Here is a 23385-nt window from a genome sequence, read left to right on the forward strand (position 1 = left end):
TCCAGTACATCTATTTGTAATATACAAATTAAAAATGAAGTGCTATACTTAGGAATAATAATTACCAAGGATCAACAAAAAAGAGCATCCATAAATCTGGAACCCATCATCCAGAAAACTCAAAGTAGACTAAACCAGTGGATCCCTCCTTAAAAGGAAGAGTTCTGATTACCAAAGTGGAGGGAATATTACAATTAACATATGCAGCTCTGCCTCTCCATGTGGAGAAAAACCATGACACTGACAAGATGCTCTTTACCTTTGTGTGGAGAAATAAGACTCATTATTTAAGAAAACCTGACTTCATGAATGCATTTGATAAAGGTGGTCTACATTTTATAGATATTAGCAATTTAAATAATACATTTAAGATTGTCTGTGAAGGTTCTCAGTCATCCAGGTCATCGTAGTCAAAGGAGCTTGCAAAGAAAAGCGTCTGGACTTCTTTAAGTTGCTTGAAGACGTTTCACCTCTCATCCGAGAAGCTTCTTCAGTTCTAAGGTCAAATGGTGGGGAGTCCCAGATTTAAACCTAGTGGGAGTATCCCCCCACAGAGGGACAAAAGGACTCCCTGATGATCCTCTAATCGCCTGAGCCAAGGTGTGAAACTGGGTGTGGGTCCCAATCAGCCAGGGTTTCGGGAAAACCCTGGCTGATTGGCATACTTGAGTACCGAGAAACGTCCCGGGGCTGTGAGCTCGGTACACTCTGTCAGCTGACTGTTAGCAAAGCTAGCGACTGAAAACATCAGAGCACTACAAACATGTTCTATGTCGACAACCTGCCCTAATAAAACTTACATTTTAGACACCACCACTAGTGCTGCTTGTGTTTTGAAATGCATTCTGGGATACCTGGCTGCCCCAAGTCCACACTACCACGAGGTCATAGCAATTGATTATCTAGACTTTGACGAGTGAGGCTGACAGATAAAATAAATTCAAACGCACAGCGGCAGGGTCAGATGTGCAAAATGATAAATAAATACATCATTAAACAATTAAATGTTTCAATAATTAATAAAAATGTAAAATAAATCATCAATGTGTCATTTATTAAATACGTAATGAATTGTGTCATTAATTACATTAAATTTGAATAAATAATTTATTAAATGTTTTAAATAAAATAAATGGGCATTTAATTATTGAAATATTCCTTTAAATATAATTTTAATTAATTAATGAAACAATTATTTAATGGCGTATTTAATTCATTCATTTTGACACTCCGGGCCCTCCATATTTAAACTGTAATCACATTTTATAAAAATAAATGTAATTTCACTGGTGTTGAATTAACATTTCTCAGTATTCTGAGAGGCTGATGAGTTACTTGGCATTTGTATATCAAGGAACATGACATTAGTGAAAGCTTTCACTGGAAGTCAGTTCCTGGTAGACATTAAGGCCTGTATTTAAAAAAAAAACACCTTTGAGTGAATGAAGCTTCAAGATCAACAAACACTGTTTAATGCATAATAACAACTAAAACAATTAACAGCATCTACTGAGGGAGACAGTACATAATATGTCAATAAGCACATCCACCATCCGGATTACTGTCAACAGGGAGTTTTTCCTCCTCACTGTCGCCCAGTGCTTGCTTACACAGGATAGTTTGATAGCTGGGGTTTTCTCTCTAATACTGTAGGGTGTTGATTTTACAGAACAAAACACAGACGAGACTCGTTATTTGCCACTTGAATTATAAAATGTCTAATTCATGGAATTCGAAAAAATCCAACTTAAAAATATATTCTAACTTTTGTCGTGTTTTCCTATGTTGTCAAATTTGTCAAATCTGGGCATCAGTGCTGCTATTGTAACATATTAGAGCATGATTTGAATTGCATTGCCGTGGCAACAGGGAAACCAAAACTCAGCCATAACAATTTAACCCAAAAACATCATCATTTTTTATAAATCTAACCAAACAGGTTTTCTATTGGGAAGCAAGTGAGCTACTTTTGGTTAACAGGGAAAATTATAGATATCTGTAAAAATCTGTAACATACATTGTCTAACAAATTTATGGGTGCTACCCCTCAGCTGGCTTCCAGAAGTTAGCCAATCAGAGGAAAGTGGGATTTTAACAAAGGGGCCTCAAATGGGCTAAATTATTTTTTAGATACAAATCGAGAAAAACAGTTGCTTCAGCACCCCCAAAATGAATCAAAGCACCCCCAAAGATTTCTTACTTTTTTTTTGACAATATTTGCTGTTTGTGTGACACACTACTAAAAATATAAAAAGCATACAGTACTGTACTTGAGATGGAACATTTTAACAACAAACGTATAGATAACCCCTACCCCTCTCCCAAAGTGGTTTGTTCCAGCTCGCCTCTCCCCTACTCTGGCTCTAGCGCCGTTGCTGCCAGAGCGATGGTGGCTGAGACGCAGCGGAGCGGAGGTGTGAGTGCCTGGCTTAAAACAGGACATATTGGCTGCATTTAACCTTCAGTTACTCTTTATATAGTTAGGTAGGAGTCAGACCATGTTTTTTTTTTAGCTGAAAAACAATACACCAGGTAACCTGCAGTGTTGAAAACGTGTTTCCCGATGATGTTTGCTACCCTACAATCCGTCCTGCTCTGTTGTAAAATCAGCGACATTTGACCGTCCTGTTGCTCCCATTTAAATGTATATAGCTTATTTAAAATCTAAAACTTAACATTGTCCGTAGCCTGCTGTTGTTACCACTGTCCTGTTTGAAATGTAATGAGAGAAACTGGTTATTTTGTCATATGTGCCGATATTGAACCCAAGGTACTAACTAGCTAACTGGCTGGATGCCCATTAACCTTATAACTCCTGTTGTGTGTGTGTGTGTGTGTACAGAGAGACAGCCAGGTTCATAATGGACATGAGGAAGTTTTTTAAAAAAAAGGAGCCACATTTAGGTAAAAGTGTAAGATCAAATGATCCATCAATCAAGAATAATGTTGGATTTATTAGATATACATGTGGTTTGGTTATTTGCCTTTTGGTTGAAAGTACACTGAGAGAGGACTTTTTTATTAGTGATCTTAATAGTATTTTTTTTTAATCTAACTGAATACAATCTATTTGTGTATGATTGTCAGACCGAAGAGGGAGAGAGGAAAGAGGAGAACATGAGGAGAAAGTACAAGGTCAGGACCAGAACCAGGTAAGAAAACAGACAGGGAATACTAACAGGCAAAACAGAAACTGTTAAACTGGCATAGAAAAAAAAAATACAACTAATTTTACTCATACAATCTGGAAGTTGTGTTCTCCCTATATTAAAGCTGCTATACAGAGTCTGCAAAACAAACTGGGTTGTCAGCCCTGGCACTGCATTACCATATTGAACTTCAGTCAGAGGAAGTCACGGTTGCCAAAGACTTTATAAAGCTCAAGAGTGAGGCTGGTGCCATTCCAGATATGTTAACATTGTACAATCTTTTGGATAATCAGATCTTCCCCAAACTGAAAACTGTTATTCAGGTTGCCCTAACAAACCCAGTTAGCAGTTGTAGCTGTGAAAGGTCTTTTAGTGTCTTGAGTCAGCTCCATACCTGGCTGAGAAGGACCATGGGTCAAAGCAGACTCCAGCACCTGGCTGTGATGTCAGTTGAGAAAGAGATGCTTGAGAGACTTGACCACCAAAATGTGATAGACAGATTTACCAACCTTGAGGTGAGGCGACATAGGATAAAAGAAAAGAAAAAATCTGCAGAACCATAGTAGTATCTGCAGTAAACATCTTTTCATACATTGTACCATAGGCCAAGGTGTCTCACTTTTTTTTTTAAATTTTTTTAATAATAATTTGTACATTTCAAGGACTCTTCTATTTTTGAAGTGTATTTTTTATGTATCTGTATTATATTATACATACACTTTAAAAGTGAATCTCTGTCCAAAAAATGCACTCAGTTTACTTTTTACTCACTATGAGCATCATTCATTATTCTCCCACAGTAATTAAGGTTAGGATATGTATTTTTTTTTTAAAAATTCCAATCCATTCTTCTTTGGCAGCATTTAAATAACCTTTATCAGATTTGATGGTTTTGTTAGAGACTTTTCAAAAGAGTGTTTTGCTTTCCTTCACAAATGTGGGAATTAAATTGTGTTAAAATGTACAAAACAGTGATGTCATGTTTTGTGACAAGGACCCAGGCACAGAGAGACTTGATGAATTTAAGAATCTTATGATTTAATAAAGAAATTTGCAGACTTGCACAGAGAGGGTAAAATTATGACGACTGATAATGGAGATGAAGACAACAGACGATGAGGACAGGGAAGAACAGGGGTTTAAATGCACCATAGAGACAGTCAGAGGGAACACGGGACAACTGGAGACATTTAAGGATGCAGGGACTGACAGAGACGGGGAAGAAGTCTCATCGCGACAAGTATGGTTTATCTTGCCTGGCTGGGCAGCTCTCTGGGTGCTCAGCACCCCCAAAGCTCTGATCCTAGGTTTCTATCGCCCCTGCGATAGAAACTATATAAATTTGGCCAACGATAGAGATTTCGCGATAGCGCATGTTGATGATGTCATCAAGCTGCGCCTGTTTTGGTCAAAAGCATCGCAGCAGCTAAAACCATTATCATCTGCAAATTATGCCGGGCGACAGTCGTAGCAAAGACATGAAGCACTTTTGAAATATGGGGAAAGCCAAAAACTGCGCTTCCTCCACTTTCGTAACATTGATTCATTAATGTTGAATTCTCTCGCAGCTGTTCTATTCCCATGTTGTTGCAGTATATTAATAACTAACCTCGTATTGTGGATGAATAATCTCAGTTGTTCCCCTGACTGAAGTTTGGCCCATGTATAGCATCCTGCTATGCGATTGCATTTGTCCCTGACCACCAGAATCCCTCACGTTAACTTTTATTGAGTGGAAAAAAAGTTGGCGTCCATTCTCCAGCTTCTCTGTGCTAATGTTATGCTAAAATAGCTATGTCGCTAGCAATCACGTAGCACAACATTATATACCAGGTAGTCCAACTGCAGTAACCCTGCAAACGCCACTGCTGTTTAGTTTTTTGTCTTCATTTATGTTGGAAGTGGTAGCAGAGCTGTACGTTTGAATTAGTTTCAAAAATCTCTCAGTCAAAACATGGTATGAAATGTTTAGGTGTAAACTAGCGAGCTAACTTCCTGTTAACTTCTAACTCTGTTAAATTTAATAAATTCTGTTTTCATGGATGCCTGGATGTTAAACTTAATTGTTACACCTGATTAAGCAGCAATGCTGATGATTTAATTAACCCTGGAGAACCCATGGGGTCAAATTTGACCCCATGTTTTCCCTAGTAAACCAATGGGGTCGGATCTGACCCCATGATGTATATATTTTTTGAACAGCATCATGCACCTTTTTCATATCTTTGCTTTGAGACTTGGGCCACAGTACAGGTGAAACTGCAGAAAGCTCAAAATCTTCCTCCAGGAGTCCTCCTGAGCATCAGAGTGAGGTTTGGTCTGTCCTCCCCACAGTAATATCACTGCAAAACACACACACACACACACACACACACACACACACACACACACACACACACACACACAACAAATAAAGAACGGTCCGTTGTCAGCCTGACGTTTTCTGCAGCAAACTGGACTTATCGAAGGAAGGACCAGCAGTACCGTTGCACTTTTTTCTTAAGTTAAATGTGTGTTTGTAAGCGAATCAGTAATTAATGTCATTAGCTAGCTAGCTAAGAGGAGTAGTCAGTGCTCAGGTTTTTACCTTAACCGATTAGATTTGTTTACGTATTCTACTCTTTGTGTTCAGAATGATGCCTCACGTGTTGATTCGTTATTTTCACTGAATGGTCATCTGTCCGACAGTGTGTCATAAGCAGAGATGGGCAGTAACGCGTTACTTGTTACACGTTACTTGTTACACGTTACTTGTTACGCGTTACTGTAATTCGATTACTTTTTCAAGTAACGAGTAAAGTAAGGGATTACTATTGCAAAAACGGTAATTATATTACCATTACTTTCCTGTAGGAACGCTGCGTTACTACATTACTAAAACTGTGATTTTTTGGCGAGAATGTCTCATGACAGTGACGTAAGCAAGTGCGATGTTTGTGGCAACAGCTGTGTGCAGATCAACAATGGATAATATATCGAGTCCGGTAGAGAGTATGAGCGTGCAGCGTTTAAAGCGTGGAAGTACTGACCTTACTTTAAGTTTGATTCCATAAAAAGTGACAAAAACATTAGCGTCCGTTGTGCGTGGGAAGACAACTTCTTTTTACAGCGAAAAAAAACAAAACCCTAAACTTCCAAGCAAGCACCGAGTGCGCTACCACATAATGGGAAATTCACAGAGAAACTTGCGGATTCTTCAACTGACCACTGCGGCACACCTGCACCAGGGTAAACCTCCGCCTACCCCACTCCTGCTTTATGCCGGGCTCACACTGTGCGATTTTTTCAGTCGCGCGATTCAGCTCCTGCTCAAACTGTACGATTGACTCGCAGGGGTTAGAAGTTCGTAGGTCACGATGCAGGGTCTCACACTATACGACCTGATGCTCTGATGCGACCCGAGTGCTCACACTGTGCGTCCATAAAATGAAGGTTATAACAGAAATTCTGTCGCTCGCTCTCCCTCTCTGTCTTTCACTCACACAGACACGCACACCACCGCCATCAACTTTGCTAAATTGCTAATGAAAAACATTGATCAAGCAGCTGTGATTGAGCAACAATGTCCATCCAACTATTTTCACGGTTGTTGTGGTCGTGATAATTTTGTGAGGCCACATCGAAAAGGCTCGGATAAGCTTTCCAAAGTTCTACAAGTGCCTCCATCGCTTGTGTCCAGATCACACGCTGCACTGCCGTGCTGCTCCGTCTTTTTCGCTGACATTTGTGTTTTTGCGCGTGTGCAGTGTGAAAAACTGCGGTGACACCCTCACGACGGTCGCAAGGATTTCAAACCTGTTTGAAATCCTCGCGACCAAGCGATTGATGATCGAGAGCTGGTCGTGAGGTGTTAATCGCTTCTCGTTACCCCACGTATACTACACGATGCACGACGCACGATGAAGGCCAAAATCGGGCCGATCGCCAAAACGGTCGCACGACTCAAAAATCGGCTCAAAATGGGCCAAAAATCGCACAGTGTGAGCCCAGCATTACAGGTGAAAATAGAGCAAAAGGACCGCTAGTCTTTGACTTTATTTATTTTCTGCTGTGTTTAACTTGCATCTATTTGAAAGACTGAGTGTAAACACAAAAAATATTTTATTTTATGTGCTGGAATGTGCAGAAAATAGATTTAAATATTAAACAAATTTCTTCCAGTCAGAATGGTGCATATAATTAAATTTTTTGCTTGATGCATAAAGTTAAAAGATTAAAACTAATAAAACAAGTTTTAAAAAGAGACTTTTCCATTTGATTACATTTTGTATGATGGATTATGTAGAAAAAGTAGAATTGGGCTGAAAGATCTATCGCTTTATCACCTATTCAGGTTGTAAATCGTGTTTTTAAAAAGTAACTAAGTAACTAAGTAATTAATTACTTTTGAAAATAAGTAATCAGTAAAGTAATGGGATTACTTTTTCAGAGAAGTAATCAGTAATTAGTAACTGATTACTTTTTCAAGTAACTTGACCAACACTGGTCATAAGGTTTGATTTATTAAAGATGCTGGAATAAAAAGGTCTCCATCTTGTGCAAATGCATATATCTATCAAAATTACATTCATACAACAATGAAATTATTGTTTTGTTTTGTTTTAAAAAGGGGGAAAAAATTATCTGTGTTTTTGTAACATAAAATCAGGAATCCGCCCACATTAACTGGTCATAATCAGTTTCACAATATTCTGCACAAAATAAGCAAGTATGCCTCATTTCCTCAGCACAAATCTGTTGGAGTTTGTGTTTACCCTGACTGATGCGATTTAACATAAGGAGGGATCAATGGACAGATAACTCCAGAGTACAAACGTTTTGTTTTAATGAGCACTTGGGCTTTTTGCCTTCAATACAGAGTTAATGACGCACATGGACTGGTACCTGTGTACCTCAGTAATATAGTCCTGCAACCGATCTGCTCAAATGACCAAATATCCTCCCCTCACGATGTGACGAGTGGTGTGACTGTAGTGACAGTCAAAGGCAGTCAGTGAAGACTGTGACAAACACAGAGGAGATCATTAAATAATCAATCCCGGGTGTTAAGGAGTATAGGCTCGAGTAAATTTATTTGTAATGTTTTGTTCTACGTTGATATAAAAAATGGTTTCAGGATGCCCCAAATGTCATTAGGAGACAAAGACTTGTTTTTAGCAGTTTGGAAATTGGTGATTCCACTACAGCCACCTCAGCAAATAAAAATACATTTTTCTTTATCTCCATTTTAAGACAATGCCCAGCACAAAGTCCTCTAAACAACCTAAGCCACACGTCTTACATTGAAAAATAGAGCATTAGAAACAGATTATTACAGCCTGGCTCTTTCAGCTTATAGCCTGTTTCTATGCTGATTGATCTGCTGCTTGGTGTCCATTACTCCCTCGTTTTAAATCTCGTTTATCAATTTTAAATGACATCAGTTGCTCTGAGGATAAACACAAGCTCCACAAGATTTGCGCTGAGGAAACGAGGTAGATTTGTCTGTGAAGGTTCTCATTCATCCAGGTCATTGTACTCTAAGAAGTTTGGAAAGAAAAGCGGATTTCTTTAAGTTTCTTGAAGACGCTTCACTTCTCACCCGAGAAGTTTCTTCAGTTCTAAGATCAGAGAGTGGAGAGTCCCAAGTATCTTTGCAGACCTCTGTTTAAAAAGCACCATCCACTCAAAGGTTAATATTATACTAGATAACATATAAATTATTGCCTATGTTGAACAGTTCCCATGTCAGCTGTCAGAGGAAAGTAAAAAAAAACCTAAGAGCAGAACTTCAGATCAGTGTGTGAGGACTGGCAAGGAACAGCTTTATTTTAGATTTGAGGGATAAACTTTGATAGTTTGAGATGATGCTTTTCTCTTTGTGATTACAGGAGCTGCCCTCAGATTCAGACCTCAACACCACCCAGTGATACCCTATATGTTCCCTCTTAATGCTGAATACACTTATTTAATCTTGGAGGTTTTTGTACCAACTCCAAAGTTAACTGATGACAAAGTACAAAGGCTATAAAGCTGCAGCTGTTTTACTGAAAAAAAGTTAAAAAGACAAAAGGTCAGAGTGATTAAACATCCCTGTAACTGGTGTCACTATGTAGGAGCATAAAATACCCGTGGTCTCCACCTGTAAAACCATTCCTGTTTGTCTCATTGTTGCTTGTCTAGTACACCTGTTCTTCATTTAGTCTTTAATTACCACTTAACTGAACAGATCATTATCCCAAAAGTTTGACTTGATGCTATACTCTCTTTTTTGAGCAGTGTATTATAGTACTTGATGAAGTTTTGTTATTATGACCAGAATCTGTATCAGGTAAGAAACAGGAAGTGAGGCCAAAGCCTTTGTACAGGTGTGGGAATCTGACCTTTTTCTTTACTGCTGCATATGACAAAGGTCGTAGCCCTAAAATGAGGTGAGAACGGTGGCTCAGGTGTCCGGTGTCCGGATATGCTAATCTGCTCAACAGGTGTTCCTTTCCAGCTTCACGCATCAACCTGGCCACCTGAGGGTCAGAGGTCAACCTTAAATTAACTGTATGTTAATGTTCACATTTATATTTGGCCCTCACGCAATGTTCACAATACTCAAACAAGAACTGCCAACTTTCCAGTATTCTTGACATCCATCACTCTCAGCATTTGTGTGAGTGTGTGTGACCTCACATCCTCCGCCGTCTCCACTGTGGGCCAGTTCTGATCATCACAGCCGTTAACCAGCAATGTCGGGCAGTTAATTCTGCCTACCTGTCAACAAAAAACACCTTTAAAACAATGTTACAAATAATAAAACAGGTCCAGCACTGACTTGTATTGGTATTTAACATGCAGGTGTTTGCAGTATATTCCAGCACTCACTTCGGCAATGTTTGAGGGGTCAGTGATGAACTCCAGACCAACATCTTTCCAGATCACTTGGTTGTCCTCATTCACACGCGCCTTGTGAAGCTGCCTGTCATAACATATTAGTAATTACGAAACAGCAATAATAATTTAATGGACCGACAAACACGGACCCACCTGGTTACTCCTTCAAACCTGGATGCGACTGTGCTCCCCTGTGCTGGATAATAGTGGTTGGAGCTGATACAAACAATACAACAAGGCTGGAATGAAATGACAAATTACGAAATTTGATTTATACCTCAGTTGGAGTAAGAAAGAGGTCAGTGGGTTAAGGTCTACTTTAAAGGTAAAAGAAGAGGAAATTTAAGTCATTTCCCTCGCACTCTGACCTTGGTAATGGTGCTGTAGGCTGCCAAGGTGACAGCAACAAGTGAACCGAGGGAAAGACCAAAAATTCCAACTCTGTCTGGCATCACTTGAGGATGGTCCTTAATAATATTAAACGCCGTCTGAAGAGATCAGAATATTAGAATATTAAATAATAAGTAAAGATGTAATGAGGAGTTTACAAACACTCATCATTGACATGAATGTCAGAGTAATTTTGGGCTTTTAATGATTTCTTTGAACTGTTCTTTTGCCAGAGTTGAATCATTGTACAACATGCGTGACTTTAAACAATAATAAATGGGTGCACAAGTCTGAATTTATTTTGGGTTTTCTCTTATCTACACAGGGTCATATATTTACATACACTCACTTCAATCTTTAATAAGGGGACCTGAAAGTTCTCGAGTGTCCTTTAACTTGACAAAGTCAAGACCTTTTAACTTCTCGTAAGTTATCATGATTAACTACAACTGATAGTTTATCTTTGCAGCCTAAAACGGATTTGTTTGACAGCACTCACTGAATTGACCAATACTGGAAAGAATGGGTCCAAGTCCAAGAAATGAAATTTGCAGCTGCCCACATGGACAAGACAAATGCCTTCTAGAGAAAAGTCTAATGGTCAGAGGGGACAATGGGAATTTTTTGACTCTCTTTTTGACTCTTTCAGAAGCACATTTGTGAGGTCAGACACTGATGTTGGACAAGAAGGCTTGGCTCACAGTTTTTGCTCCAATTCATTCCAGGGGTGTTGAGGCCAGGACTCTGTGCAGGCCAGTCCAGTTCTTCTATGTCTTTATGGCCCTTACTTTGTGCACTGGTGCACAGTCACGTAGGATCAAGAAGGGGCCATCCCCTCTCTGCAGAAAGTTGGCAACCTTGGTGCCACAGCATCTGCTGACCCCACTCTGTGATTTCATGAGGCCTGCCACTTTATGGCTAAGTTGCGGTTGTTGAGTGTGAAATATTTAAGTAGCAAGAAAATTTCACAACTGGACATGTGACAACTGATATCCTATAATGGTACCATGCTGGAATTCACTGAGATCCTAAGAGCAACCCATTTTCTTTTTATGAATTAAGCAGTGTGCATGCCTAGCTGGTTGATTTTATACACCTGTGGCCATGAAAGTGATTGGAACGCCTTAATTCATAATTTTGGATGGATCTGTCACACAAACCTCAAAGTATTTCAATTCCAAATTTTCAGACTCCTGGTCAAATCCGAGGTAATCCAGCGCCAAAGAAACATAACCGTGAGACGCGAGCAAGGCAGCACGATACTCCAGCAGCCCTCCACCACCTCCCCACATATCCAGCAGTCCAGGAAACGGTCCAGGACCTGAAGTCAGACAAACAGGACAAAATTACTTTGGTTCAAGTCATCCTTGCGAGCTAAAAACTCGGACATCAGGTGGATTTTCTTCCTACTCTTGGATCTGTATATTGTCAGAAAGAGAGGAATTCACTAATATGGTCACACCAGGCACACAAGCCCTGCCCGCATGTTTCAATGCCACAGCATTTAGATCAGCTTGAAGCCTGAGCTTTTGCTTTTTTCTTTTTTTTTTCCATGTTACTTGTACACAGACTGATTTTTTTTTTTACCTTTAGCCATGTTTAATATGAGAATATATTTTAAGGAAAAGCAGAACAGATTTTTTAAATTTACATTTCACCATTATGAAAGAAAAACCCCAGCCACTCTGAAAAAATAAAATCAACAAAATACGTATTTAAGAGAATAAACGTGTCATTTCAGGTGCTGCAGGTGTACCTGGAGGTATAAACAGAGTCCCTTGCACTCCTTGCTCATTAATACTGATCCTCTGGATGCCAGGGGCCATGTACCATCTCTCTGTGAGGACTGAGGCTAGAGGGGCCTTGTCCCTGAAGCCCTCGTGTCCACTGTGGACTGAGATGGTGACCAGCATGGGTGTGCACACATTCATCTTCCTTAACCTGGCCAATAATGACATGAGTTACCTGACAGATTAAACAAAAAGTAGCCGACATAAGCAAAAGTTAGTTATGGAGTTCAAAAGGGTTCTTTAGTAGGACCAATACTATTTACTTTAGAGGTCTGTGTAGGTTCTCTGTCATCCAGATCATGGTAATCTAAGGAGCTTGGGAAGAAAAGCAGCTGAGCTTCTTTAGGTGTGCTGAAGATGTTTCACCTCTCATCCATGAAGCTTCTTCAGTTCTAAGATCAAATGGGGGTGAGTCCCAGGTATTAAGCCCTAGGGAAGATACAGAGGATAATAGTTTGCCATCTCTGGACTGTGCTCTTTTCATTTCAAGCTCCTTAGATTATTTACATAATACTTGCTTCCCTTAGGCAATACTATCACAAAACATGGCATACATGGTCATTGCTATGGAGAGAGCCACCTGCTGTGTGTCTGAGGAAGATTTATCATTTACAGTGGGGCAAAAAAGTATTTAGTCAGCCACCGATTGTGCAAGTTCCCCCACTTAAAATGATGACAGAGGTCAGTAATTTGCACCAGAGGTACACTTCAACTGTGAGAGACAGAATGTGAAAAAAAAAAAAAATCCATGAATTCACATGGTAGGATTTGTAAAGAATTTATTCGTAAATCAGGGTGGAAAATAAGTATTTGGTCAATAACAAAAATACAACTCAATACTTTGTAACATAACCTTTGTTGGCAATAACAGAGGTCAAACGTTTACTATAGGTCTTTACCAGGTTTGCACACACAGTAGCTGGTATTTTGGCCCATTCCTCCATGCAGATCTTCTCAAGAGCAGTGATGTTTTGGGGCTGTCGCCGAGCAACACGGACTTTCAACTCCCGCCACAGATTTTCTATGGGGTTGAGGTCTGGAGACTGGCTAGGCCACTCCAGGACTTTCAAATGCTTCTTACGGAGCCACTCCTTTGTTGCCCGGGCGGTGTGTTTTGGATCATTGTCATGTTGGAAGACCCAGCCTCGTTTCATCTTCAAAGTTCTCACTGATGGAAGGAGGTTTTGGCTCAAAATCTCACGATACTTGGCCCCATTCATTCTGTCCTTAACACGGATCAGTCGTCCTGTCCCCTTGGCAGAAAAACAGCCCCATAGCATGATGTTTCCACCTCCATGCTTCACAGTAGGTATGGTGTTCTTGGGATGCAACTCAGTATTCTTCTTCCTCCAAACACGACGAGTTGAGTTTATACCAAAAAGTTCTACTTTGGTTTCATCTGACCACATGACATTCTCCCAATCCTCTGCTGTATCATCCATGTGCTCTCTGGCAAACTTCAGACGGGCCTGGACATGCACTGGCTTCAGCAGCGGAACACGTCTGGCACTGCGGGATTTGATTCCCTGCCGTTGTAGTGTGTTACTGATGGTGACCTTTGTTACTTTGGTCCCAGCTCTCTGCAGGTCATTCACCAGGTCCCCCCGTGTGGTTCTGGGATCTTTGCTCACCGTTCTCATGATCATTTTGACCCCACAGGATGAGATCTTGCGTGGAGCCCCAGATCGAGGGAGATTATCAGTGGTCTTGTATGTCTTCCATTTTCTGATGATTGCTCCCACAGTTGATTTTTTCACACCAAGCTGCTTGCCTATTGTAGATTCACTCTTCCCAGTCTGGTGCAGGTCTACAATTCTTTTCCTGGTGTCCTTCGAAAGCTCTTTGGTCTTGGCCATGGTGGAGTTTGGAGTCTGACTGGTTGAGGCTGTGGACAGGTGTCTTTTATACAGATGATGAGGTCAAACAGGTGCCATTCATACAGGTAACGAGTGGGGGACAGAAAAGCTTCTTACAGAAGACGTTACAGGTCTGTGAGAGCCAGGGATTTTCCTTGTTTGAGGTGACCAAATACTTATTTTCCACCCTGATTTACAAATAAATTCTTTACAAATCCTACCATGTGAATTCATGGATTTTTTTTTCACATTCTGTCTCTCACAGTTGAAGTGTACCTCTGGTGCAAATTACTGACCTCTGTCATCATTTTAAGTGGGGGAACTTGCACAATCGGTGGCTGACTAAATACTTTTTTGCCCCACTGTATAAGAACTACCAAGGATCACTGAAAGATTCACCTGTATTAGCTTCTTGTTCCTGTGACATTTAGAGTTGTTTAAAATCCTTCTCTTCATATATTAAGTCCTGAGTGATCAGGCCCCATCATATCTTAGACCTTACTACATGGACATCTTCAGATGTCCCTTCCCATTGATTTTTTGTTTGTAGTAATAATCCATCCACAATACGAGGTTAGTCATTAATATACTGCTGCATAGGCTGGGCTGTGGTTACATCGTAAGGCTTTAAAAACTGAGCTTTAAAATCAACAGTGGTAACAAAAACTGAGAGGCTGAAAGTGATCACTGACTTTTTTTAGGGGCTTGTTCAGATTAAATAGAAGAAGATACAAAACATTAAAACATGTTAAAAACACTACAGCCTTAATAAACACAGAGTAATTTGGACCTGGAAGCAGAGTTTATACGTTATCACTTAAAAACCAGATAACAAAACAAACAAAGTAGCTGACTTGCTGTCGAATGGATTGAGTGAGGCCACAATGCTACATCAATGGACTGTCAAGCGGTATTGTATCAGTAATTAGTAATTTTCTGACAGAGCACGGCAGCCACAGAGACAGGAGAGGTGCAGCAGATGAAACTTTTGAAAAGTTCACTTACGCCACAATAACTGGATTGCCAGAAGTGGGGACTGATTTCACATTGGTTAGATTTACACTCTAAATGCTTCCTTTAGGCAGTATCATTAGAAGACATAGCATGCATTTTTTCTGCTATGCAGATGACACACAACTTTATCCATCGATGAAGCCAGATAACACACTACGACTGCAACGATTAGTTGCCATAATAGATTATGTCGACTATAAAAATTTGTTGATGCGTTATATTTTCAAATCAATGCACTGCAATGGGTGAAAAATTATTTAAGTGACAGGAAACAATTTGTGAAGCTGGGTGTCCATTCCTCATCATGCTTGGACATTGCTTGTGGTGTTCCACAAGGCTCTGTATTGGGTCCAAAATTATTTATTATTTATATAAATGATATTTGTAAGGCATCTGATATATTAAAATTAGTATTATTTGCAGATGACACAAATATTTTTTGTTCTGGGGGGAATCTAAAGGAGCTGCTGGATACAATTACTTTAGAAATGTGCAAAATTAAAAAATGGCTTAACAGGAACAAACTATCGCTAAATCTAAGTAAAACTAAAATAATCTTATTTGGGAATTCCCTTAGAAATGCACAAGTGCAGATTCATATAGATGGTGTAGAAATTGAAAGAGTACTTGAACATAAGTTTCTTGGTGTGATTATAGATGATAAATTAAACTGGAAGTCTCATATAAATCATATACATAACAAAATTTCAAGAAGTGTCTCAATCTTGAGTAAAGTAAAACACATTCTGGACCACAAATCACTCCACATTCTCTATTGTTCCCTGATTGCACCGTATTTGAATTACTGTGCAGAGGTGTGGGGCAATACTTACAAATGTTCGCTATCATCAATCTTTATATTACAAAAAAGGGCCATAAGGATAATCCATAAAACTGGTTACAGAGATCATACAAATCCACTATTCTTAAAATCAAAAATTCTAAAATTCACAGATCTGGTTCATCTTCTCACTGCACAAATTATATATAAAGCAATAAATAACCTGCTTCCTGACAATATTCTAAAAATGTTTTCTAAAAGGGAACGGGGATACAATTTGAGGGGGGAATTCAATTTAAAACATCCTCGTATCCGTACAACATTAAAAAGTTTTTGCATCTCTGTGTGTGGAGTGAAGCTGTGGAACAGACTAAGTAAAGATATAAAGCAATGTCCGAGCATGGCACAGTTTAAAAAGTGGTTTAAGGAGATGGTTTTTACAGGGTACAGGGAGGAGGTAGAGATTTGATAGGGTGTCCTTGTCTAATATTTTCATGTGTGTGCGGGTGCACGGGTATGTTGGTATGGGTATATATATATTTGTAGGTTGTGTATCCTTTGAGGTGTTAATGGGCTTATTGAAAATGTGTATATGTGCGTATGTGTATATACGTATGTGAGGATAGATAGAAACATATGTATATATATATATATAAAAAAAAAGAATAATAATTTAAAAAAAAAAATACACATGACATATAATGTAATTGCAAGGAGGTATTTCTGTAGTCTATAGATTTCTTGATAGTGGAAAAGGGGTGGGATTAAATAAGCTTATGCTTCTTCCTGCCTTTTTGAACATGAAAGTTATTTGTAGTTGTGGTTGCTCGTTTTCTTTTTGTTTTGCTTTGTTTATTTGTCTCTTTTAATTCTATGTTGTACTTTTTTAACATGTTCAAAATAAAGTTTCAATCAATCAATCAAAATCAGGTAAATGTGTTTTTGTAACTGCAATATACTACAGGAAGCTATGGGGGCAGTATCGCCTATATCATCTGCCAAGACTGCACTCAATACTAACAAAGAGCGTAGTGCGAGCAGCAAAACAGTTCAGTTTTGTTAGCTAATGAGTGAAATGTGATAGTAAACCATTAAACAGGAGTAACTACACTGTCTTATAGCTCATAGGCTCTTGCATGTCTCAAATAGCTGAAGTCATTACCAAGAGCATCTTCAGCATGGTTATCAGCAGCTGGGAACATCATCTCAAAAGCAAGCGTCACTCCAGAGCATATCATTGCAATCGTGAATTCATGAACCATTTAGCATTTTTATTTTTTAAATACTTCTAGCACTTTAATCTTTATTACCTAACACTTGTATTTATTTCGTTTTTAATCTGAGAGTCCTGTTGAATAATTCATATGTTTCCTGAGTGATCATTTTAATTTGCTGTGGGATGAGACAACAGGGTGATATTCACAAATGGGCAGTCTTGAGCAGGTGAGGTGCGGGGTGCAGGGGGGGGGGGGGGTGCAGGGGGGGGGGGATTTATTTTTTGCTTTATTTGCTTTATTAAAAGTGAGATACATTTTTTTTATGTCATTTACAGTTCAATAGAACATGTGCAACAAAAACATCAAAAGTAAAACACTTTTTTCAATAACAGTCACTGATTTTAGTTAAAAATGTAAAAAAAAAAAAAAAAAAAAAGTAATACAAGTAATAGTAATACCAAAAGTAAGACCAAAAATTATTTGGTTGAATTTAAAGATTATGTAGAGGGGGAAAAAAATCCCACTGGAGTACATCTGTTGCATTATGTCAGACTCTGGGACACAGGAAGCCTTCAGCTGGACTACTTGTGCAACCTAAATGAGCTGCAGGTATCCATCTCCAGATTACCTGTCATCACTTTGATTTACACCAAAGGAGCTGGAATGGATTCAATGCTTCCTGCTTCATAAATGGGCAAACTAAATATGACTTTGATTAAAGCAATTATGTGTGAATGTACAAATATAATTTTTAACGTCAGCTTCTTATGCATCTGTTCATTGGTTTACTTTATTATTCTTTTAGGGTACTTGGGTTTTTTTTTTGTATTGGTAAGTTAAAAAAAAAAGGAAAACAAAGAAGCCCACCTGACACGACGCCACTGTGGTCACTGATGTAGTGCCCGTAAGCCTCCCAGTCGTGCTTGTCCTCGGATTGATGGAGGGAGCGGACGGTTACCGGACATCCCGGAGGAAGATTCTCCACCAACACTTTAAACTTCTCATCAACCAGAGCCCGACTCGGGGTGACGGAGAGGATCGGAGGAACGACCTGGGTCATGGCTGAGAGCAGTCTGTGGAGAGAAACTGTGACAACTGAGTAACACAGACAGGGTAAAGTTCATGTTCATGTTCAAAGTTCATGTTCTGAACTGTACTGATGGCCAAAGTTCATTAACTTCATGTATTCTTCATGTCCCTTGAACACTACCCATTGCTTTAGCTGGATGACTCCAGATGTTTAACTCATCCAACTACACTTCGTACTGGAAATACACAGTCATGTTGCCTGAGCTGTTTCCTTCTTGCACTGGAAACAGAAAGCAGTCAGGCAGAAACCCACCTGCGGCTGGTAGGAGCACGCTGCTGAAGGTGAGGCCTACTTACACACCACAGAGCCCCTCTGCTAAAGCTAAAACACCTCAGCGCGCTCATTTCTGTGTCTGACAAGTAGGAACACGAAAAACTTTTCACCCTAACTGAAGGTAGTGTTTTATCTGTTAAAGTCCGGCTGCAGGTACGTGCAAATGTAGCCAGGACCCCAAGACCCAGCGTGCAACTCCACCCTAAAAGTCAGCGGTTGGGCCACCACCCAAGTAAACTCCCCTAATTATATTAAAACCAAACTCAGTTTAATACAAACCTTCCCAAAGTGTGGGCGCGGCATGAAAAGGGAAAAAACAAACGCTTGGACACTGCTAGCACGGGGCGCCTACACAAACGCAAAGCAGGAGATGAAGCATTGCTGAATATGTTTCCAAGCCAACTTCATTCTAAGCCAAAGACTAGAAAATATGGTGAAGCATATCTTTCCATTGGCTTCACCTGCACAAGTACCAAGGTAGGTCTCCCCTGCAGAATTGGTTTTCCCTGCGTCGAGAGCAGCGCTGGGCTCTTCAAATCACGGACAAACAGTATCTCACATTCGTGATTTTTAGTTCACAAACACTTGTTGTAATAAATAACCACTCCTGACATTTTGGAGATATTAGCTCCATTAGCTTTATACAGTAAAGTTACAGTGGGATACAAATAATACCTGCAGATTACTTGTGTTTGTGCGTGAGCGCGCGCGCGGGGGGGGGGGGGGGGGGGGGGGGTATTTTTCTTGTAAAACAAAGGGGGGCCCAGCAAAAAAAGTTTGGGAACCACTGGTTTAATAGAAGTGTGCTGCGTTCAAGTACCACATGTAAAAATAACCGCTGTCCTCTGTTACCTTCGAAACGAACACCACGAAGAGACGATTTTCTCCTGAATTAGATCCAACAGGGTGTGACAAAGTTCCACCTGTTCGCTTTGTGGAGACAAGTTTCTCTCTCTTATTCTTGACGATTATTTCCACCGCTTCTCCCTGTTGTTCGTGAATTTTAGTAAAGGCCTAAAGTAATGGACACCGACTGGATCCGTTGACTGCAGCCAGGAAGAGGAGGCGGGGTTTAAGGCGGGGTGTCACACGTGGGCGTAGACTATAAATTTGTACATTAAATTGTAAATGCACATGCAGGAGGAAAGAACACTTACTCCTGACAGGGTAATAGATAATCTACAAACATATACTCTGATTTCAGCACACTGAAGGGCTGCCAGGGGAGTAAGGCCTTTCATCCTCCTTTATGTTCTTCCATATTTTCTTAAATGCCGTAGAACAGTGGATATTTATATTAAACATGGCCAAAGGTTCAAAATATTCATGAGTATGTGAGCCAAAGATCGGGCTCTAGAAAGTCTCTGTGAAGTCAAAGGCAGCAGATATCCCTAATGTAATAGCTTAGGAGTAACATTCACAGGAGCAAAGGCAAAAATGCAGAACAACAGAGCAGAAATGTCTTGAAGAACATTGCACTTCTCCTGTAGTTTAGATAACCTACAGTGTATAAAACAGCAACTCTCAGTGTAATGCATTCTTCCCAAATGGGCGTCTGCTGAGATAAATGAGAAATGAGTCTTAATAACCAATAATAAATGTGTTTTTTTAGCTACTCTAGTGGAGTCAGAAATAAAAAGGAGGAGGATTAATGTGGAAATGAGTGGAAGAGATCTACTTCATAATATTCCTGCAGACATGGAAAACTCGGAAGTAAGGGCACATATGAAAACACAAAAAGCTTTTAATCCAGCAGATTTTCATTGCTTTCAGAAGAAAAGTGGTCAGAAAGCACAGAGTTTGAGTCTGCAGGTGCACCTGGCCTCTCTGGTGGGCTTTAAACTCTATCTGCATACTTTCCTCTGTAAGTTCCACCCACATGTTGTGTAAATCTCCAGGGATTAAAGCAACACCAACTACAAGGAATTCTTCTGTTGTGTGTGAGCAAACTTTGCTGTTTTGGAGGTTTTTTGTATGCCACTTTCTATGTACCAGTGATCTGTTTTAATACACATTTTGTTCCCTGATCAGAAGTCTTCCAACTAACGAGACAGGAGCAGTCACCCTTACATGAATATCAGCACCCAAGTGACTTTTACCTTTTAATCACTCAAATGGCAGCTAGCAGTTTTAAAACATTGTTTTAAAACAGGTAACACAGTCTTTACTATTTAAATTATCAAATAGTAGCTAAGTATTTAAAGTTTTCATTAATAGTGGTGTCGTAGTCGTCCCCCCCCCCCCCCCCCCCCCCCATTTACTTACAGCTACTGAATATTCATAATTTATGTGCTACAATTAAACTAAACAATAGCAATAAGTAAAACCTATACATAAATAAAGATGATGGACAAAACTAGAAGCTGGTACTCTACTTCAAGCCAACAGTTTATGAGTTAATGTAATAAGCAAATAAAGAGACAGGAAATGATGTGAAGTAACACTATATTAGCAAAAAAGATCAAAAGAACCACAAAGTGTGGTAGTCTTCCATTAGTGATGTAAAATGGTGCAAAAATGGAAAAAGATTTTTAAAAGATTACAAAGTAGCACAAATTGATGGAAAAACAAAGGTAAACACACAATACAGATATAAAATGACACTAAACTATGAAAAGACAAATTTATACGTACATGAAATAATAAATACACGGAATGTTTAAACTCACCACTTGACCAATACCAGATATAAATTGTAGTTCCGCCTTATAACCTCCAGAGGGTGCTGTTTTCCGCATAATTATTTTTGCTGTGTGGCTTTTCCAAAGATTTGGGTGAAGTATCAGCGCAGTGTTGCTCCTTTTCTACCCCGACAGAAAATATTTCAGAAAAATAAAACTACATTTTTATGATGGCCTGTCAGTTTAAGACCCACTTTTAATCACTGAGTTTTTCTTCTATGTGGACCAGTATTACTATGCAGTCCATCACTGTGCCCCTTCTAGATCTAATATATATATTATATCATACTTACGTACTATTAAACAGTACTGTGCAAAACTTTTGAACTCTTGAAAAGAGGTGCAATGATTTATTGAAATGTGCAAACATACATAGTAATGCAGTATATCAGGGGAAACAGAGTTTAAATAATTCTGGGCTTGAAAGTTGATATTTAGTGTGACAACCTTTCAGCACAGTCTGAACTCTCTGAGGCAGCTTTCTTATAATTTCCTTAAACAGTTTTTAAACACAACAATTCTCCAGGCTTCTTAAAGGACATTCAAAGGTCTTCTTTGGATGTTTCTGCATTTTGTTCAATTTTCTATTAAGATGATCCTCTACTGCTTCAATAATGTTGAGGTCAGAGCTCTGGGGAGGCCAATCCACGACTAACAGTCTTCCACAATGTATTTTTCTATCCAGATATGCTTTTACTGTGTTGGTGGTGTGTTTGGGATCATTGTCCACCTGAAAAATTAATGCCTTTGACAATCAGGTGTTTTCCATATGGTATTGTAAGATGGGCTAAAATCTGATGGTACGTTTCTCTGATCATAATTTCATACATTTTAACAAAGATCCCCAACAACACTGGTTTAAATAGAGCCCCAAACTATGACAGAGCCTCCACCATGTTTTAGCTCTCTCCTGACCTCCTCCGTGTACACTGATGATGATTGAACCACATCTATCAAATTTGCATACATAAATCCAGCCTTTAATGTCTGTTTCCCTTACTCAAGAATCGCTTCTTGACAGCAACCCTTCCACTGACACAATTTCTGACGAGGCTTCAGTGAACAGTAAATGGATCAACTGAAAGGCCAGATGCATCTCTCAGGTCCTGTGTCACATCCTTGCTGGATTATTTCCCATTTCTCAAATGTTCAACTGCTGTAGATAGTTTTTTTAGGCCTGCTACTTCTTTTTTGTCCTCAAATTGTCCAACATCCTTAAAAATGTTTAATGGCGCACTGCACACCATGCTTAGATATGCAAAATTGTCAGCTAATAGCTCTTTAGGAATCTTCTTGTTGGTGAAAAAATGCTATTTCATCTGTCAAACTGTGTTAGCTTTTGCATTTTTTCTAGCTTCAACTAAATAAATTGGAAGAAATTGTGTTTGCTTGTAACAAAGAGCCTAAAGATACAATTTAAAACTGCTCGTTTGTTAGTTGTCTGTTATATGTAGACACAACACTGGCTAAGTTTTTACTACTGTTATTATTGTTTTTAGAATATCAATAACAAAAAGTTGAGTTAGAAAAAATCTTGTTTTTCCAGTTAGAGGCACCAGCATTCTCAGGCATCTATGACAATCAATCTGCGGAGTAATCCTGGAAGTGCTGTTTTCTGGGGGAACTTATTTCCACTATTGAATTTCTACATTATTATGGTTAATTATTTATATTTTTTCTTTTGTAAATGTGACCTGTTGAACCCTTAAAAAAATGATCATTTCTACATTTCTTAAACCCAGAGAGTTCTCATGCTGTGGGGTTCTGGAAAAATTCCCTAAGCAGCAGATTGGAAAGATCTCATCTGCATCTTCAGATTTAAGCTTGATTGAATTGCCCAAAGTGATGATGGAGATCCTAAATGAAGCTACGGAATGACCCTTTTAGCACCCACACAGGATGCAGCAGACTCAGATTGCTTTGGGCTGATCAGATTATGTGGGCGTCTTTCCACAGGACTCGTTACGGTTGCCGTCAGAAAGGTTGTTATAAATCAAAATGTGGATCTTCCACTGCCTATGCATAGTCAGACCGGCTGACATTTGGCCTTTTATATGGCAGATCATCACAGCAGTAAAATGCAAGTGTTTTCAGTTAAAAATGTTATTACCTCCTGATATGGCAGTTTGCAGTGATGCTTAGAATGCCCAGTTAAAATGTGAGAGGTGACAGATCTTTATACCAATACCTCTACAGTCAATGTTTTCAATAAGTATACGTGATCAAATCAAAGACAATTTATTACAGAAAACAAGAGCTCATGTGTTGGACCTGGAGGAAATA

The 23385-nt window shown here is 39.3% G+C and overlaps 1 pseudogene across 1 annotated transcript; it reads right to left on the minus strand.

Moving 5' to 3' along the window:
* Positions 1-1523: 1523 nt before the first annotated feature.
* LOC102797777 (acyl-coenzyme A thioesterase 1-like) lies at positions 1524-19457 on the minus strand (annotated as a pseudogene). Its single transcript, XR_015716701.1, has 10 exons — positions 19274-19457; positions 17931-18131; positions 12157-12341; positions 11561-11721; positions 10379-10498; positions 10164-10249; positions 10002-10095; positions 9810-9890; positions 9512-9649; positions 1524-5491 (listed from the first exon to the last, which is right to left on the minus strand). The product of XR_015716701.1 is annotated as an acyl-coenzyme A thioesterase 1-like (transcript).
* Positions 19458-23385: the final 3928 nt, after the last annotated feature.

The sequence above is a fragment of the Neolamprologus brichardi genome, chromosome 17, assembly GCF_056152115.1.
Source record: "Neolamprologus brichardi isolate AB-2024 chromosome 17, ASM5615211v1, whole genome shotgun sequence".
NCBI lineage: Eukaryota > Metazoa > Chordata > Actinopteri > Cichliformes > Cichlidae > Neolamprologus > Neolamprologus brichardi.